At 48.1% G+C, this 20,753-nt stretch overlaps 1 protein-coding gene across 9 annotated transcripts in view; it reads left to right on the top strand.

Moving 5' to 3' along the window:
- The window catches only part of ADGRL3 (adhesion G protein-coupled receptor L3), a 2,975,920-nt gene that overhangs the window by 1,356,657 nt on the left and 1,598,510 nt on the right, over nucleotides 1–20,753 (top strand). The gene's annotated exons all lie outside the window — the stretch shown is intronic.

Below are 20,753 nucleotides of genomic sequence, written 5' to 3'. Positions count from 1 at the left end.
CGCAGGGACGGAGGTGAGTTCCGCCTACAGCGCTTCCGTGCGCTGCGCACTCTGCATCTGAGGGGGAGAGGAAGGGAGGGAGAGGGCAGCTAGCGACCTACCTACCTACCTAACCTACCCTGGGGGGCCAGCTACCTACCTAACCTACCCTGGGGGGCCAGCTACCTACCTAACCTACCCTGGGGGGGCAGCTACCTACCTAACCTATCCTGGGGGGCCAGCTACCTACCTAACCTATCCTGGGGGGCCAGCTACCTACCTAACCTATCCTGGGGGGCCAGCTACCTACCTAACCTATCCTGGGGGGCCAGCTACCTACCTAACCTATCCTGGGGGCCAGCTACCTACCTAACCTATCCTGGGGGGCCAGCTACCTACCTAACCTATCCTGGGGGGCCAGCTACCTACCTAACCTATCCTGGGGGGCCAGCTACCTACCTAACCTATCCTGGGGGGCCAGCTACCTACCTAACCTATCCTGGGGGGCCAGCTACCTACCTAACCTATCCTGGGGACTAGCTACCTACCTAACCTATCCTGGGGGCCAGCTACCTACCTAACCTATCCTGGGGGGCCAGCTACCTACCTAACCTATCCTGGGGGGCCAGCTACCTACCTAACCTATCCTGGGGGGCCAGCTACCTACCTAACCTATCCTGGGGGGCCAGCTACCTACCTAACCTATCCTGGGGGGCCAGCTACCTACCTAACCTATCCTGGGGGGCCAGCTACCTACCTAACCTATCCTGGGGGCCAGCTACCTACCTAACCTATCCTGGGGGGCCAGCTACCTACCTAACCTATCCTGGGGGGCCAGCTACCTACCTAACCTATCCTGGGGGGCCAGCTACCTACCTAACCTATCCTGGGGGGCCAGCTACCTACCTAACCTATCCTGGGGGGCCAGCTACCTACCTAACCTATCCTGGGGACCAGCTACCTACCTAACCTATCCTGGGGGCCAGCTACCTACCTAACCTATCCTGGGGGGCCAGCTACCTACCTAACCTATCCTGGGGGGCCAGCTACCTACCTAACCTATCCTGGGGGGGCCAGCTACCTACCTAACCTATCCTGGGGGGCCAGCTACCTACCTAACCTATCCTGGGGACCAGCTACCTACCTAACCTATCCTGGGGGGCCAGCTACCTACCTAACCTATCCTGGGGGGCCAGCTACCTACCTAACCTATCCTGGGGGCCAGCTACCTACCTAACCTATCCTGGGGGCCAGCTACCTACCTAACCTATCCTGGGGGGCCAGCTACCTACCTAACCTATCCTGGGGGGCAGCTACCTACTCTAACCTATCCTGGGGGAAAGCTACCTAATCTATCCTGGGGGGCAGCTACCTAACCTATCCTGGGGGGCACCTACCTCATCTAACCTATACTGGGGGGCAGCTACCTAATCTAACCTATACTGGGGGGCACCTACCTATCTAACCTGGGGGCACTTAATTGTCTAACCTGTATTCGGGGCACCTAGCTAGCCTATACAGGTGGCAACTATACTGGCTACCTATATTGGAGGCACCTACCTAACTAACCTATACTGGGGGCACCTACCTATCTAACCTATGCTGGGGGCAACTATTCTGGCTACCTATATTAGAGGCACCCACCTAGCTAACCTGTACTGGCGGCGCCTGCCTATCTAACCTATACTGGGGGCAACTATACTGGCTACCTATGCTGGAGGCACCTACCTGGCTAACCTATACCGGGGGCAACTATACTGGCGTACCTATGCCTGGCTACCTATACTGGGGGGACCTATAGCTGGCTATAGGGATTCGGATATGTGTGTGCGTCGGGTGTTGCCGGGGGAGGGGCGGCTGTTGTTGCCGTGGGGGGGGAGGCTGGGGGCCCACATCCAGATTCCGCATCGGGGCCCAGAGGTTTGTAGCTACGCCACTGTCTATAAGTGGCAACGGGTAGCGATTCTTTACTGTGATTTTGTTAAGGCCACGATAATCGATACAAGGCCGTAAGCCCCCGTCTTTCTTCTTAACAAAAAAGAAACCTGCCCCAGCGGGTGACCGGGACGGCCGAATGAAGCCTTTGGCTAAGTTCTCACGGATATACTCCTGCATGGCTAGTTTTTCGGGGCCGGATAAATTATACAAATGGCCTCGAGGAGGCATACACCCAGAACGAAGGTCAATAGGACAGTCAAACGGGCGATGCGGGGGCAATTTATCCGCAGCCTTGGGACAGAACACATCAGCATAATCCGAGTACTGTTCTGGTACACCTTCCACCTGTACCCTGGTTTGACCCAATGTCAGCCTCCCCAAACACTGCTGGAAACAATGAGGTGACCATGCTGTTAACTGCCCTGTGGCCCAGTCTATCTGCGGAGAATAAATTTGTAACCACGGCATGCCTAGAATGATTGTGGAGGTGGACATATGTAATACAATGAACTGCAGTCTCTCTCTGTGCAGCACCCCTATAGTGACTCCCACTTCTGATGTGATAACGGGTGATTCCTCTGCAGAGGGGAATCATTCACTGCTGTAACCTGGACGGGTGGTTTTACCGGGGTGAGTGGAATACCCAACCTTTTAGCAAACTCAAAGTCCATAAAATTAGCTGCAGCACCAGAATCAACAAAGGCTTCCGTGAGCTCGGTCCTATCCTCCCATGTAATCGTACACGGGAGGAGCAACCGTTTATCCTCTAGGGACAGCTCAGACTGACCAATCTGCATTGACTCGGGAGAAGGTGGGATCACTGGTGTTGTGGCGCAAGACAGCATTCTGACACAGTGACTACCCCTGGTTTGTCTTTGAAAGCGCAACCTGCGGTCGATTCGAATGGCCGCTGAGATGGCCTCATCGACTGTTCTGGGCTCGGGTTGACTTAACATTAGGTCGGAGACCTCATCCGACAACCCAGACAGGAAATAATCTAAGAGGGCATAGGTGTCAAACCTGGCCGTAACTGACCATCTACGAAATTCTGCCGCACAATCCTCGACCGGACCTCTGCCTTGCCGCAAAAGTTTGAGCTTCTGCTCAGAGGACGCAGCAAGGTCAGGGTCGTCGTAAATTACGGCCATGGCCTTAAAGAATTCCTCTACCGAGGTCAGAGCAGTATCGGTAGGAGGCAGGTTGTATGCCCATGACTGGGAGTCACCAGTCAGCAAAGTCTTAATAAAGGTGACCCGTTGGGTCTCAGTCCCCGAGGATCGGGGTCTCAACTCGAAGTACGATAACACTCTACTCTTAAAATTCCGGAAGTCAGACTTGTGGCCGGAAAATTTATCAGGTACAGGCATACGTATGTCATCACTAGGAGGGGATCGCACCGAATCAACTGACGTCTGAAGGGTTTGCTCAGAGCCTGTTAGAGCATTGATTAAAGCTTTGTGCTGGCCCAGTGCTTGATAGATGGTATCCACCGAAGTGGCAAGCACAGTCAGAGGGTCAGCGCGTGCGTCCATCTGTTATTTGGTCTGGCGTTCTGTAACGATCGGTGAAGCACAGAGAGGATCTGATTACCAGTGATCTGCAGAATCACTGGGAATACAGATGTATACCAGATTATACGTGATCTGCAGTATCACTGATAATCCGATATACTAACTAACCTCTGTTCACCTGAGTAGAGTGTAGTGTTGGGTGTAACAGTAACACTTAGAGGACTAGGCCTCAGTGCAGCAAGGAGTACTGCACAGATTCCTTCCGTAGACCTGAGCTCTCCAAGACGGGAGGAGTCAGACTGACAGTAGGAAGGACAGACTGGAAGTAACCTTCAGGAGGAAGGATTACTAACAGAGCGAGGAACCGCCTCTAACAGTAAGGTCGGTTCTCGAGGTCGGACAAGCCAGGTCGTACACACACGGACAGATAAAGTACAAGATCAGGAGGCAAAGGCGGAGTCAAAGTACAGGCAGGGTTCAGTTACGGGGTATCAGATATATCGGGGTACAAAATCAGGAGGCAAAGGCGGAGTCAAAGTACAGGCAGGGTTCAGCAACGGGGTATCAGATATATCGGGGTACAAAATCAGGAGGCAGAAGCAGAGTCAAGGAACGAGCCGGGGTTCGGCAACAGAGTATCAGAAATATCGAGGTACAAGATCAGAGTTCAGAAGGGTAGTCAAGGCAGGCAAAAGTCATAACAGATAATCACAATCAAACTAGTACTTTAGCTATCAACAGAATTTAGCTAAGTGTAGGATTACAGCTCCAGCTGGTCCCGGCACACTTGCGGATCTGACTACGGATCTGGGTGCTCCCACATATGTGATCGCACGCCAGACAAAGAGCAAGTGAACAACCAGCAGTATATATACTCTAGGACCTTTCCAGGACCTCCCTAATTGCTGGTCCAATGAGAGCAGTGGAATTTGTCAGCTGACCCAGCTGGTCAGCCGACTCCCTTCTAACTGTTATTTAAACTCTGCTTCTGTGCTCGCGCGCGTGTAAGTCTGAATCTTGGTGGACTATCAGTCCCAGCCACACCAGTACTGTCATGCAATGTATCTAGTGCGGGGCCGCCTCTGATGCGGATTCCGCCGTTACCAATGCGGATTCCGCCGTTACCAATGCGGATTCCGCCGTTACCAATGCGGATTCCGATGCACTGCCTATGTGGCATGCGGCGTTTTTTCCGCGTTGTGACGCCATGCTGGACGCGGAAACAGCCGCCTCACCTCGAGAGACGGCGGCCTTTCCGCGTTTCCTTACAGTATGCTGCTCAGCATTCCACGTACTCTTGAGGTACTGCTATTTTAGTCGCAAAAACGGCCCCCATTAAAGTTACATCTGCCTACTCTGATCATTTGGGTAGATTTGTCATAATTCAATTCTCTCTTGAAGGTCAACTTATGACTATTGCTTCGGTATCTGTCCCTCCCCCGTTTAATGTCTCGGTTTTGGAGAAACTATTCTCGCACATTTATGATATGGCCCCTGCCCCTATACTTCTATGTGGAGATTTTAATAATATCATAGATCATACAATAGATAAATCTAGCGCAGGTGACCAACGAGGCCACATCTCCTTTAAAGAATGGGTACAGAAGCATAATCTTTATGATATCTGGCGTTGGAATAACCCAAACAAAATTACCTTCTCATGTTTCTCTGACCCCTCAAGATCCATGTCTCGTATAGATATGATGCTCGGCTTACGCGATATGCTATTAAAACTTAACCAAATCAATTATCTTGCACATGGGATCTTGGACCATTCTCCACTAGTTGGTTTGATAATCGCGGGCTCCAGCTGTGGGGTTAGAGGGTTAAGGTTGGGCACTAATTGGCTCCAGGATGAGACAGTGCTGACTCATTGTAAAACCCAAATGTCTGAATACTGGCATTTGAATCAGGGATCTACCTCAATGGGCATAATCTGGGATGCTTCAAAGGCAGCCTTACGAGGCCACTTTGGCCACATAAAGGGTATTATACTTAAAAATGATGAAGCATACATAAACTCAACTGAGACGTCTATGGTGGCGGCCAGACAGGCATTTGAGTGTGCTCGGTCTACAGACATTTATTTGATATGGATTAAGGCCAGGTGGGATCATGAGCTGAAGTTATTAAACAGAGCCAAACGTAAAGAATGTATAGGACACCAAAAATTATTCGAATGGGGTAACAAATCTAGTAAGATTCTGGCAAACCTGGTGAAAACCCAATCTCCATCAATTGCAATCCCTAGAATTCTATCTACAGGCGGCCAGGAATACTACACTACCTCCGAAATCATAGGAGTATTTAAAGACTTCTATAGTAATTTGTATAATGCCGCATCTGTTTCTGATCCAGCAATCACTTATAATTTCTTGACTGACTGTCTGGTGCCCGCTGTAGACGATACGGATAGAACAATGTTAGATGCCCCTCTTACTTTGGAAGAAATCTTAATGGGCATAAATAACCTTAAGCCCAATAAGGCTCCAGGCCCTGATGGGATACATGCAGAGTGGTATATTAACCACCCTGGCGTTCTATTTCCCCAGGATTTCCGTGCCCAAATTGGTACAATTAATTTTCATAACCTTTTTCCTGTAACTTACCAACATGAGTCAAGCAAGAGTTTAGTATACAATAGGAGTATAATAAAATCGTCAAACACAAATTCTTGTCAAAAATAAAATGAAATTTATTAATGACAAACAGAAATAACTTTAAATCAATGCAGTAATAAATAATAATACAAATAAATAAATGCAGTAATATGCTGAAAATAAAGGCAGAAATAAATGGAGGCAGAAAAACAAATGCATGGTATATCTCAAAATACCTCCTTCGTATGATAGATTTTGAAACAAGGTATAGCACAAAGTGCAACGTCACATTCCGGACAATAAGTGCGTGTCTCTTTGCGCACTTTTTTACCTTCGGGGCCTTTTTTGGCGCAGCACACCGCACACCTTTTTGTAGGGTGAAGCTTTTGTGCGGTCGGGGGCAAATATTCAGGGAAGTGGCGTCCAGTCAGTCTCTCTGGATTCACAACATATGAGGCTCTGCGCCCCACTCTACTGGACTCCGGTGGGGGGTGCTTCAGGTAAATGTTTTCGCACAACTGCCAAATGAAGTCATGGTGTGCAACAGGCCTTTCACTGTTTTGCTTGAACAGGACATAGGCATTCCATATGCACTGTTCCAGGAGGTGCCTAAAAAATTTTTTATAGTATTTTTTTTGCTGCTTCCGGACAGCCGGATAAAAAGTCATGGCAGCATCAGCCCTGTCCACACCTCCCATGGTGTGGTTGTAGTCCACTATAGCTTGTGGCTTGTCCACCTCCCTGCTACCTCTGGTGGTGGTGTGCACGGTAGCAGCGTTGTGCACGGAACTAAGAACACAAACATCCCGCTTGTCCTTCCACCGCAGGGCCATCATTTTCCCCTTCTGCCAGGCAACAATTTCTACCTTTTTCAAACGCCTGGCAGAAAAGGCCGGTGGAAGTTGGCGCCGGTTGGGTCTTATTGTGCCGTATGAATCCGTCTTGTGCTGGATCAGGTAGTCACAAAGTTCAGGGGAAGTATAAAAGTTGTCCGTCGTAAGACAGTACCCCTGACCCAGCAACGGCTCGATGAGAGTGAGCACGGATGAGGTAGCCAACCCATACTCACTGAACTGGGGACCAAACTTCGTGCCTTTGCCCGTGTACACGATAGAGTTCCAGATGTACCCAGACTTGGCCTCACAAAGCATGAAGGACTTGATCCCAAAGCGGGCCCTTTTTGATGCGATAAACTGCACCCAGCTGAGTCTCCCCTTGAAGGCCATGAGACTTTCGTCGATGGTGACATCTCGATCTGGTGTGTAGGCATCCCGGAAATTGCCTACCATCATCTGGTAGATGTCCCAGATCTTCTTCAGCTTGGGTGCAGGATGGGTGGCCTCATCGAAGTCCTCGTTGTTCGCGAAGTGTAAGAACTTCATGATGAGGCTGAAGCGGTACTCCGGCATCACACAACCAAAGAACGGAGTGGCAATCATCCGGTTGGTGGACCAGTACCACTTCTGCAGCGGCTTACCGACCAGTCCCTGGAGGAAGATGAGGCCCAGGAACAACCAGATGTCATCCCTGGTGACCGGTTCCCACCTCCTGCTCCTAGAAAACCTGCTGAGAGGAGCACCCTGCTGCTGCACTGCGTAGCGGTTGGTCTCCTCTACAATCCGCTGGATGACATCCTCGGTCAGGAAGAGCTCCAGGTAGGCCAGCGGGTTGTGGTCGCAGTTGCGCTTCTGCCCAGGTACCCCAGTGAAAGGGAACCTGGGTGGCGGAACTTGGTCCAGGCTCTCCAGCTCACACCATGTGCGCACAACGACTGGCTCCTCGATGTCGCTGTCACTTGTGGCGTCGGTCTCTGATGACAGATCCCCTGGAACGTCACTGTCGGTAGATTCCTCCGCCACAGACTCGACATCACTGCCGCTATCCTCAAAGACGTCCATCAGCTCCTGGTCACATAGACGCCTCCGGGAGGACGAAGCCATGACTCCAAACAAGATACGGGGTCAGCGGCAAAAAAAAACAAAAAAAAAAAACCACACAGAAATCACAGCGTCTTTAGAAAGACTAGCAAAACTGCAAAACTGTATGAAGCAAACGCAGGAAAATCACTCAAAGCACAGCAATCACCAAAAGTAGCTGACAAGCAGACTAGCAATGGGACACCAGTGACTCTGAAAGAGGAAGAATCAGTAACAGCCCACCCTTTTTATTCTGTGATCAGGTGTATTTACTAAACAACTTTGAATGAATGTATCATGATTGGTGTTACTTTGTAATTGTGTAATGAGTCACTTTATGATGTAATTCATGCGCCGGCCAGCAGAGGGCGCATGATACACATCACAGAAGGAAGCTGGGCATCGCCATCTTGGAAATCCGGAAATCCTCCGCACAGAGAGATACAGGGAGCCCGGGAGGGGAGACCACACAGCCCGCAGAGCCAGCACAGACAGCGGGATGCAGCGGACGCGCCGCCGATCGCAGTGGTAAGCCCCTGCTCCTGCATGACGAGCTCAGCTCGTCATTACCACTATTTGTATCGGCGGTATGGACAAGCTCAGCTCGTCCATACCGCCAAGCTGGTTAAAAGTAGAACAACCACTGCCCCTATGTTACTCAAAACCTTCAATGAGGCTTTTGAGTCCGGCTTTTTGCCGGCATCTATGAGAGTGGCACATATTACGCTTTTCCTGAAGCCTGACAAAAATCCGGACTCCTGTGACTCTTACAGACCCATTTCGCTGTTGAACACGGATGTCAAGGTACTTGCTAAGGTCCTGGCGAATAGGTTGAAACTGGTGATCGGGAAACTTGTTTTTCAGGACCAAACCGGATTTATCCCTGCTAGATCCTCTAAATTGAATCTTAGGAGACTGTTTGTCAACCTCCAGCACTCTCACTATAACTCGGGGTCTAGAATCCTTCTAGCACTTGATACAAACAAGGCATTTGACACTGTCTCCTGGCAATACCTGTGGGCAGTCTTGGATGTTTTCAAAATCGGTGCTGTTTTTAAAAAATGGGTACAGCTTTTATACACTGGGCCAGTAGCGCGTGTTAGAGTTAATAACCAACTCTCTGATGAGTTCTCCATAAACAGAGACACCCGGCAGGGCTGCCCCCTGTCTCCACTTCTGTTTGACCTTGCAATGGAGCCGTTGGCTGCCTTTATATGTGAAGACCAATCTATTGGCGGATGGAAAATTAATAAAGTTCAAGAGAAAATGTCTTTATATGCGGATTACGTTTTATTATATCTTGATAATCCTGGTTCCTCCTTGGGGAGAGTGCTGGAGGTTTATGAGCTGTTTGGGGAGATATCTTGGTTGAAAGTTAATTGGTCAAAGTCAGTGCTGTTTCATGTGGCCCCGGTGCCCCCCGAATTGATTTTGCCCAACCAACCTTTACAAATAGTGTCATCCTTTAAATATTTGGGTATCAATATTTCCAGACACAATGATGCTTATATAAAATATAATTTCACCCCGGTACTGACTACTATTGAAGCGAAATTGAAACGGTGGTCTTTGCCTTTGGATCTGCTTGGCAGAGTGAATATAGTTAAAATGATCATTGCCCCAAAAATTTTATACATTTTACTGATGTCCCCTTGCTGGATCTCTGAGACACATTTTCGTAATATCAATTCTCTGATACAGAATTTTTTATGGGCGGGTAAGTCCCCTAGACTTTCACTGGAGGCTTTGCGTATGCCCATTAATTTAGGTGGTCTTGCTTTACCTCATATTCAATTTTATTACCTAGCTGCCCAGCTTACATATGTTAGAAGATGACTATATTTTATTAGAGATGACGCCTCATTGGACGTTGAAGCAGATATAGCCTCATCCTTTGAATCATTATGCAATGTAATTTATAGAGGCCGTATAACATCTTATAAAGAAATTCCAATACTGAGTTATTCTCTTAAAATCTTCCATAAATCTATGAAAATTACCGACGAAAACCCTAGCAGATGCTCCCCTAGTTCCCCTATTTGGGGTAATGAACGATTAACCGAATTTCTGACTATTGATGAGGTGGGCTTCTGGGCTCAAAGGGAGGTAAAGTACGTCCATCAATTATACCAGAATGGCATATTTAAGACATGGTCTCAGATGAAGACAGATTTCCACCTGCCTAGACACTCAGTATTCAGGTACTTTCAAATTAGACATGCTGCAATGTCCCAATTCAAATCTTTAGAAGTACACTTGACACCAGGTATTGTAGAAAGTTGGCTGTTGGCCAAAGATGATGAAGGCCTTATATCTAATTTGTACTCTAATTTGATTACTTATAAGTGCTCGTCTCGCCTGAACAGGTCCAGGGCATTATGGGAAGATTGGGGCGAAGTAATAACACGTGAGGAATGGTCTGATTTTGCAGATACGTACATGAAAACAGTTATCTGCTCTAGGGATAAATTGATTCAGATACGATGGTTTCATCAGATTTATTTAAATCCAGTTAAAATCTCTAAATTTTCTAGCGGGTCAGTGATGTATGTTGGAGATGTGGGCAAAGCCCTGGTACCTTTAAGCATATGACATTGGATTGTGGGGTAATTCAGACCTTTTGGAACAGAATAACATCTTTTATGAGCAATACTCTGGGGCTCCCTATGGTTCTCTCGTATAAGGCATATCCCCTGGCGTACCTACCGGGGATGCGACCCCCTCAGCCGCAGGGGGGCCCGGGGCTGCTCTAGGGCCCGCTCACTGTGCGCGGGGGGAGCGCTGCTCTGGACCCCCCAGCAAGGTGCAGCTCAACTGGCTGCAGCGTCTAATAGACGCTGCGCCAGTTCATTCCCCGCTGCCCCGCTCCAGCAGCCTGCATAGTCTCCGGCAGGCAGAGCAGGGCTACGGCAAGATGGCCGCCGAAGAAGCCCTGCACTGGAGACTATTTGTGTCTCTAGTACAGGGCTTCGGCAGCCATCTTGCCGTAGCCCTGCACTCTGCCTGTCAGCGCGGGAGATGTGCTGCAGGAGGACTCGGGGAGCTGCGAGCCAGATGCCGGGAGAGGAGAAGACTTCTGTCAGGTAAGTGAATTGTTTTTTTTTCACAGGTGCCTACATTGTGATTTTCAGGTGTCTGCTGCCCACATTACGATTTTCAGGTGTCTGCTGCCCACATTACGATTTTCTGGTGTCTGCTGCTCACATTGTGATTTTCAGGTGTCTGCTGCCCACATTACGATTTTCTGGTCACTGCTGCCCACATTGCGATTTTCTGGTCACTGCTGCCACATTGCGATTTTCAGGTGTCTGCTGCCCACATTACGATTTTCAGGTGTCTGCTGCCCACATTACGATTTTCAGGTGTCTGCTGCCCACATTACGATTTTCAGGTGTCTGCTGCCCACATTACGATTTTCAGGTGTCTGCTGCCCACATTACGATTTTCAGGTGTCTGCTGCCCACATTGCGATTTTCTGGTGTCTGCTGCCCACATTGCGATTTTCTGGTGTCTGCTGCCCACATTACGATTTTCTGGTGTCTGCTGCCCACATTGCGATTTTCTGGTGTCTGCTGCCCACATTGCGATTTTCAGGTGTCTGCTGCCCACATTACGATGTTCTGGTCACTGCTGCCCACATTGCGATTTTCTGGTCACTGCTGCCCACATTGCGATATTCTGGTGTCTGCTGCCCACATTACGATTTTCAGGTGTCTGCTGCCCACATTACGATTTTCAGGTGTCTGCTGCCCACATTACGATTTTCAGGTGTCTGCTGCCCACATTACGATTTTCAGGTGTCTGCTGCCCACATTACGATTTTCAGGTGTCTGCTGCCCACATTAAGATTTTCTGGTCACTGCTGCCCACATTGCGATTTTCAGGTGTCTGCTGCCCACATTGCGATTTTCTGGTGTCTGCTGCGCACATTGCGATTTTCTGGTGTATGCTGCCCACATTACGATTTTCTGGTGTATGCTGCCCACATTACGATTTTCTGGTGACTGCTGCCCACATTGCGATTTTCTGGTGACTGCTGCCCACATTGCGATTTTCTGGTGACTGCTGCCCACATTGCGATTTTCTGGTGACTGCTGCCCACATAAGGATTTTCTGGTGACTGCTGCCCACATTAGGATTTTCTGGTGTCTGCTGCCCACATTAGGATTTTCTGGTGTCTGATGCCCACATTACGATATTCTGGTGACTGACTGCTGCCCACATTACGATTTTCTGGTGACTGCTGCCCACATTACGATTTTCTGGTGACTGCTGCCCACATTACGATATTCTGGTGACTGCTGCCCACATTGCGATTTTCTGGTGACTGATGCCCACATTGCGATTTTCTGGTGACTGCTGCCCACATGGCGATTTTCTGGTGACTGATGCCCACATTGCGATTTTCTGGTGATCTCTGCCCACATTACGATTTTCTGGCCCACATTATGATTTTCTGGTGAACACTGCCCACGTTACGATTGTCTGGTGAATGCTGTCCACGTTACGATTTTCTGGTGAACGCTGCCCACATTACGATTTTCTGGCCCACATTACGATTTTCTGGTGAACACTGCTCACGTTACGATTGTCTGGTGAATGCTGTCCATGTTACAATTTTCTGGTGAACGCTGCCCACATTACGATTTTCTGGTCACTGCTGCCCACATTGCGATTTTCTGGTCACTGCTGCCACATTGCGATTTTCAGGTGTCTGCTGCCCACATTACGATTTTCAGGTGTCTGCTGCCCACATTACGATTTTCAGGTGTCTGCTGCCCACATTACGATTTTCAGGTGTCTGCTGCCCACATTACGATTTTCAGGTGTCTGCTGCCCACATTACGATTTTCAGGTGTCTGCTGCCCACATTGCGATTTTCTGGTGTCTGCTGCCCACATTGCGATTTTCTGGTGTCTGCTGCCCACATTACGATTTTCTGGTGTCTGCTGCCCACATTACGATTTTCTGGTGTCTGCTGCCCACATTGCGATTTTCAGGTGTCTGCTGCCCACATTACGATGTTCTGGTCACTGCTGCCCACATTGCGATTTTCTGGTCACTGCTGCCCACATTGCGATATTCTGGTGTCTGCTGCCCACATTACGATTTTCAGGTGTCTGCTGCCCACATTACGATTTTCAGGTGTCTGCTGCCCACATTACGATTTTCAGGTGTCTGCTGCCCACATTACGATTTTCAGGTGTCTGCTGCCCACATTACGATTTTCAGGTGTCTGCTGCCCACATTAAGATTTTCTGGTCACTGCTGCCCACATTGCGATTTTCAGGTGTCTGCTGCCCACATTGCGATTTTCTGGTGTCTGCTGCGCACATTGCGATTTTCTGGTGTATGCTGCCCACATTACGATTTTCTGGTGTATGCTGCCCACATTACGATTTTCTGGTGACTGCTGCCCACATTGCGATTTTCTGGTGACTGCTGCCCACATTGCGATTTTCTGGTGACTGCTGCCCACATTGCGATTTTCTGGTGACTGCTGCCCACATAAGGATTTTCTGGTGACTGCTGCCCACATTAGGATTTTCTGGTGTCTGCTGCCCACATTAGGATTTTCTGGTGTCTGATGCCCACATTACGATATTCTGGTGACTGACTGCTGCCCACATTACGATTTTCTGGTGACTGCTGCCCACATTACGATATTCTGGTGACTGCTGCCCACATTGCGATTTTCTGGTGACTGATGCCCACATTGCGATTTTCTGGTGACTGCTGCCCACATGGCGATTTTCTGGTGACTGATGCCCACATTGCGATTTTCTGGTGATCTCTGCCCACATTACGATTTTCTGGCCCACATTATGATTTTCTGGTGAACACTGCCCACGTTACGATTGTCTGGTGAATGCTGTCCACGTTACGATTTTCTGGTGAACGCTGCCCACATTACGATTTTCTGGCCCACATTACGATTTTCTGGTGAACACTGCTCACGTTACGATTGTCTGGTGAATGCTGTCCATGTTACAATTTTCTGGTGAACGCTGCCCACATTACGATTTTCTGGTGAACTCTGTCCACATTACGATTTTCTATCCCACATTACAATATTCTGGTGAACGCTGCCCACATTACGATTGTCTGGTGAATGCTGTCCACGTTACAATTTTCTGGTGACTGCTGCTCACGTTACGATTTTCTGGTGACTGGTGCCCACATTATGATTTTCTGGTGAACTCTGCCCACATTATGATTTTCTGGTGAACTCTGCCCACATTATGATTTTCTAAAGGCCCACATTACGATTTTCTGGTGAACTCTGCCCACATTACGATTTTCTGGCCCACATTACGATTGTCTGGTAAAATGCTGCCCACTTTACAATTAATTTACAGTGAAACGCTGCCCCATTACGATTGTTTGGCACCTATGGGGGGGGCCCCATCCAAATATTCGCAGGGGGGCCCAGTGATTTCTAGTTACGCCCCTGGGCATATCTGTTGGGTATGATGGAGGATTGGCCTTTGAGTAAACATAAACTGGTACTTGCTAGACTACTGTTATTCTATACCAAAAAAAACCATTGCCATCGAATGGAAACAAACTGCGGAGCCTCCCATTAGTGCCCTCCCTTTATATAAACTAACGTGGATGGCCAGGGGCTCTCTAAATAAATTTGACAAAGTATGGAAGATTTGGCTGGATACCCTGGAATCAACAGTTGATAATTTAGATATTAATCTACATGTTATTGATACTATATAACCTCTCCCTGGATAATGGGATAACTCCGCCGTTCAGTAATGTTTTCTCTGACTTGTGTATGTACCTGAATGCCCTAGACATTCACTCCCAGTATATGGACTTGTACTAGATCTGCTTCTTGTCAACTTAGTTTGTATAATGTATCTCGCAATTTGTATATACAGTCACATAAAGTGTATCACTATGCTGTATACCCACTGTCATTGTTGGGGTTTCCGGGTTGTTGTTCTGTTTTGTTTTTGTGTTTGGAAAATTAATAAAAAGACTTTAAAAAAAAAAAGAAACAGCACAGAGGGGCCCAGGAGAACATAATGAATAGAATGGTATGCTTTTTGTTGTAAGAGTTGTATGCTTTAAAGGAAAACTTAAGTCAAATAAAAAAAATGACATTTACTCACCTGGGGCATCCCTCAGCACCCCGAAGCTGGATGGTGCCCTCGCAGCCCCGCTCCGATCGTCCTGTCCCCGCCGGCGGCTACTTCCGGTTCGGCGACAGCCGCCGACAGGCTGGGAACGCGGCTGATTTTCCGCGTTCCCAGCCGCTGCTATCACCCTCTATGCTGCTATAGCGTATATATAGACACTATAGCAGCATAGAGGGTGATAGCAGCGGCTGGGAACGCGGAAAATCAGCCGCGTTCCCAGCCTGTCGGCGGCTGTCGCCGAACCGGAAGTAGCCGCCGGCGGGGACAGGACGATCGGAGCGGGGCTGCGAGGGCACCATCCAGCTTCGGGGTGCTGAGGGATGCCCCAGGTGAGTAAATGTCATTTTTTTTATTTGACTTAAGTTTTCCTTTAAGGACCAGAGCCTTTTTTTTCCATTCAGACCACTGCAGCTTTAACGGTTTATTGCTCGGTCATACAACCTACTATCTTAAATGAATTTTACCTCCTTTTCTTGTCACTAATACAGCTTTCTTTTGGTGCTATTTGATTGCTGCTGCGATTTTTAGTTTTTATTATATTCATCAAAAAAAGGCATGCATTTTGTCAAGAAAATGATTTTTTTTTAATTTCTGTGATAAAATTTGTCAAATAAAGTAAAATTTCTGTATACATTTTTGTCTAAATTTATTGTGCTACATGTCTTTGATTAAAAAAAAAACATTCAGTGTATATTTATTGGTTTGGGTAAAAATTATAGCGTTTACAAACTATGGTGCAAAAAGTGAATTTTCCCATTTTGAAGCATCTCTGACTGTTCTGAGCACCTGTCATGTTTCATGAGGTGCTAAAATTCCAGGATAGTATAAATACCCCCCAAATGACCCCATTTTGGAAATAAGACATCCCAAAGATTTTATTTTTTGTCACAAGTTAGCGGAAAATGACACTTTGAGACAAAAAAAAAAAACATTCAGTGTATATTTATTGGTTTGGGTAAAAGTTATGGCGTTTACAAACTATGGTGCCAAAAGTGAATTTTCCCATTTTGAAGCATCTCTGACTTTTCTGAACACCTAACAAACATGAGGTGCTAAAATTCCAGGATAGTATAAATACCCCCAAATGACCCTATTTTGGAAAGAAGACATCCCCAAGTATTCACTAAGAGGCATGGTGAGTTCATAGAAGATTTTATTTTTTGTCACAAGTTAGTGGAAAATGACACTTTGAAACAAAAATAAAACAAAAAAAAGTTTCCATTTCTGCTAACTTGTGACAAAAAAAAAAAGAAATCTGCCACAGACTAACCATGCCCCTCTCTGAATACCTTGGGGTGTCTACTTTCCAAAATGGGGTAATTTGTGGGGTGTGTTTACTGTCCTGGCATTTTGGGGGGTGCTAAATTGTAAGCACCCCTGTAAAGCCTAAAGGTGCTCATTGGAATTTGGGCGCCTTAGCACAGTTAGGCTGCAAAAAAGTGCGACACATGTGGTATTGCCGTACTCAGGAGAAGTAGTATAATGTGTTTTGGGGTGTATTTTTACACATACCTATGCTGGGTGGGAGAAATATCTCTGTAAATGACAATGTTTTGATTTTTTTACACACAATTGTCCATTTACAGAGAGATTTCTGTCACCCAGCATGGTGTATGTGGTAAAAATACACCCCAAAACATATTATACTACTTCTCCTAAGGGGCCTAAGGTCCAATGAGTACCTTTAGGATTTCACAGGTCATTTTGAGACATTTGGTTTCAAGACTACTCCTCACGGTTTAGAGCCCCTAAAATGCCAGGGCAGTTTAGGAACCCCACAAGTGATACCATTTTAGAAAGACAACACCACAAGGTATTCTGTTAGGAGTATGGTGAGTTCATAGAAGATTTTTTTTTTGTCACAAGTTAGCGGAAATTGACACTTTGTGAAAAAAAAAAATCAATTTCCGCTAACTTGTGACAAAAAATAAAATCTTCTATGAACTCATCATACACCTAACAGAATACCCTGGGGTGTCTTCTTTTTAAATGGGGTCACTTGTGGGGTTCCTATACTGCCCTGGCATTTAAGGGGCGCTAAACCGTGAGGAGTAGTCTTGAAACTAAATGTGAAATCCTGTGAAATCCTAAAGGTACTCATTGGACTTTGGGCCCCTTAGCGCAGTTAGGGTGAAAAAAAGTGCCACACATGTGGTACCGCCGTACTCAGGAGAAGTAGTATAATGTGTGTTGTGGTGTATTTTTACATATACCCATGCTGGGTGGGAGAAATATCTAAGTAAATGACAATTTTTTTTTTTTTTTTTACACACAATTGTCCATTTACAGAGATATTTCTCCCACCCAGCATGGGTATGTGTAAAAATACACCCAAAAACATATTATACTACTTCTCCTGAGTACGGCGATACCACGTGTGACACTTTTTTGCAGCCTAGGTGCGCTAAGGGGCCCAACGTCCTATTCACAGGTCATTTTGAGGCATTTAGTTTCTAGACTACTCCTCACGGTTTTGGGCACCTAAAACAGAATACCTTGGGGTGTCTTTTTTCTAAAATGGGGTCACTTATGGGGTTCCTATACTGCCCTGGCATTTTAGGGGCCCAAACCCGTGAGTAGTCTAGAAACCAAATGCCTCAAAATGACTGTTCAGGGGTATAAGCATCTGCAAATTTTCATGACAGGTGGTCTATGAGGGGGCGAATTTTGTGGAACCGGTCATAAGCAGGGTGGCCTCTTAGATGACAGGTTGAATTGGCACTGAAGTGCAGGAAGCGCAGGATGTTCTCAAATCGTGACCTGGACATGGCAGCAGAGAATATGGGCATGTGATGTATTGGGTGCGTAGACCAATAAGACCGCAATACATTTTTTTTGACTAGACCCATGTTAAGGAGAAGGCCCCAAAAAATGTTACGTTTGGAAACTTGGAGTGGTTTCCACCGAAAATGCTGGGCATGGTAGCTTCTTTGATTGGCGGTTGCGTATTGTGTGGCATAAAAAAAAATTCTGTCACTGTGGTGGGGCGGGTGAGGGTTTGGCTGGGTGATCAGAAGCCCGCAGGGGGCAGATTAGGGCCTGATCTGATGGATAGGAGTGCTACGGGGGTGACAGGAGGTGATTGATGGGTGTCTCAGGGGGTGATTAGAGGGGAAAATAGATGCAATCAATGCACTGGGGAGGTGATCGGAAGGGGGTATGAGAGGGATCTGAGGGTTTGGCCGAGTGATCAGGAGCCCACACGGGGCAAATTTGGGCCTGATCTGATGGGTAGGTGTGCTAGGGGGTGACAGGAGCTGATTGATGGGTGTCTCAAGGTGTGATTAGAGGGGGGAATAGATGCAAGCAATGCACTGGCGAGGTGATCAGGGCTGGGGTCTGACGGCGTTCTGAGGGTGTGGGCAGGTGATTGGGTGCCCTAGGGGCATATAGGAGTCTGATCTGATGGGTAGCAGTGACTGGTGGTGACAGGGGGTGATTGATGGGTCATCAGTGGGTGATTAGATGGCAGAACAGATGTAAACAATGCACTTTGGAGGTGATCTGAGGATGGGCCTTCGGGCGATCTGATGGTGTGGGTGGGTGATCAGATGCCCGTAAGAGGCAGGTTAGGGTCTGATCTGATGGGTGGCAGTGACAGGGGGTGATTGACAGGTGATTGACAGGTGATTGACAGGTGATTACAGGGGAGGATAGATGTATACAGTACAGGGGGAGGGGGGTCTGGGGAAGATCTGAGAGTGTGGGGGGGGGGTGATCAGGAGCCCCCAGGGGGGCAGTTTAGGACCTAATCAAAACAATAGTGCTGACAGATAGTGAAAGGAAGTGATTGATGGGTGATTGGGTGTAAACAGGGGTCTGAGGGGTGGGCAGGGGGGGGGGTCTGAGGGGTGCTGTGGGCGATCAGAGGGAAGGGGGGGGCAGATCAGAGTGTTTGGGTGCTTACCTTGGTGGCTGCAGCCTGCCCTGGTGGTCCCTTGATCACTGGGACCACCAGGGCAGGAGACAGCCTGTATAATATGCTTTGTATACATTACAAAGCGTATTATACACTTTGTATGCGGCGATCGGGCAGCTAGTAACATGCCGGCGCTTCCGAACGGCCGGCGGGTTACTGCGCAAGGGGGGCGGAGCCTGTCGCCGGCGGCTGATCGCATCACACATGACGCGATCACCGCAAAACCACGCCTGCCGCCGCCGCCGATGGACGTATTGCGGTCGTTTGGGCCCAGCCCTTGCCGCCGCCCATCGGCTGTGGGCGGTCGGCTAGTGGTTAAGATTGGCTTACTGACATTCAAAACCTTGCACAATCTGGGCCCTGGATACCTGAAGGACTTGTTGCAACTGCTTGACACCCCCCACAATCTTAGATCAAAAGGACGTGACACCATGGTCACCCCCAGAGTCCACCTCAAAACCTTTGGAGACGGCCTTTTGTCATGCCGCCCCTACACTTTGGAACTCCCTGCCACACTCAATCAGGACAGCTCCATCCCTGGAAGCATTTAAAGGGGAACTGAAGAGAGAGGTATATGGAGGCTGCCATGTGTATTTCCTTTTAATCAATACCAGTTGCCTGGCAGCCCTGCTGGTCTACTTCTCTGCAGTAGTATCTGAATAAAACCAGAAAAAAGCATGCAGCTAGTCTTGTCAGATCTGACTTTAAAGTCTGAATCACTGAAACACCTGATCTGCTGTATGCTTGTACAGGGGCTATGGCTAATAGTATTAGAGGCAGAGGATCAGCAGGGCTGCCAGGCAACTGGTATTGCTTAAAAGGAAATAAACATGACAGCCTCCATACACCTCTCTCTTCAGTTCCCCCTTTAACCTTCCTGGCGGTAAGCCCGAGCTGAGCTCGGGCTATGCCGCCGGAAGGCACCGCTCAGGCCCCGCTGGGCCGATTTGCATAATTTTTTTTTTGCTGCACGCAGCTAGCACTTTGCTAGCTGCGTGCAGTGCCCGATTGCCGCCGCTACCCGCCGATCCGATGCTATCCGTCGCGCCGCAGCCGCCCCCCCCCCAGACCCCGTGCGCTGCCTGGCCAATCAGTGCCAGGCAGCTCTATGGGGTGGATAGGAATCCCCTTTGACATCACGACGTCGATGACGTCGGTGACGTCATCCCGCCCCGTCGCCATGGCGACGGGGGAAGCCCTCCAGGAGATCCCGTTCTTTGAACGGGATCTCCTGATCGCCGATCGCCGGCGGCGATCGGAGGGGCTGGGGGGATGCCGCTGAGCAGCGACTATCATGTAGCGAGACTTTGTCTCGCTACATGAAAAAAAATAAAAAATAAAAAAAAAAAGATTTGCTGCCCCCTGGCGATTTTTTAGCAAACCGCCAGGAGGGTTAAGTCTAAACTGAAAACCCACCTCTTCAGTCTAGCATTCATGAACAGCTTACTATCTCCTCTGTAACACAACCCTGCCTGCAATCCTGTATTGATCTGAGACACAACTATGCGCTTTGAGTCCTATGGGAGAAAAGCGCTTTACAAATGTTATTGTATTGTATTGTAAATATCAACCCCAAAAATCCCAACAAGATATAGATAATTTCATTGTGATTAGTAGTGATTAAGCTATTGGCAAATGAAAGGGATGAGCACTGAAAGGTGAAAATCGCTCCTGTCCGTTAGGGTAAAAACACCTTTGGGGTGAAGTGGTTAAGGGCCAGGATTGGAAAGCATTAC

Source organism: Hyperolius riggenbachi, chromosome 1, assembly GCF_040937935.1.
Source record: "Hyperolius riggenbachi isolate aHypRig1 chromosome 1, aHypRig1.pri, whole genome shotgun sequence".
Classification (NCBI taxonomy): Eukaryota; Metazoa; Chordata; class Amphibia; order Anura; family Hyperoliidae; genus Hyperolius; species Hyperolius riggenbachi.
The sequence above is the reverse complement of the archived record's forward strand: the minus strand, read 5'-3'. Positions and strand labels throughout refer to the sequence as shown.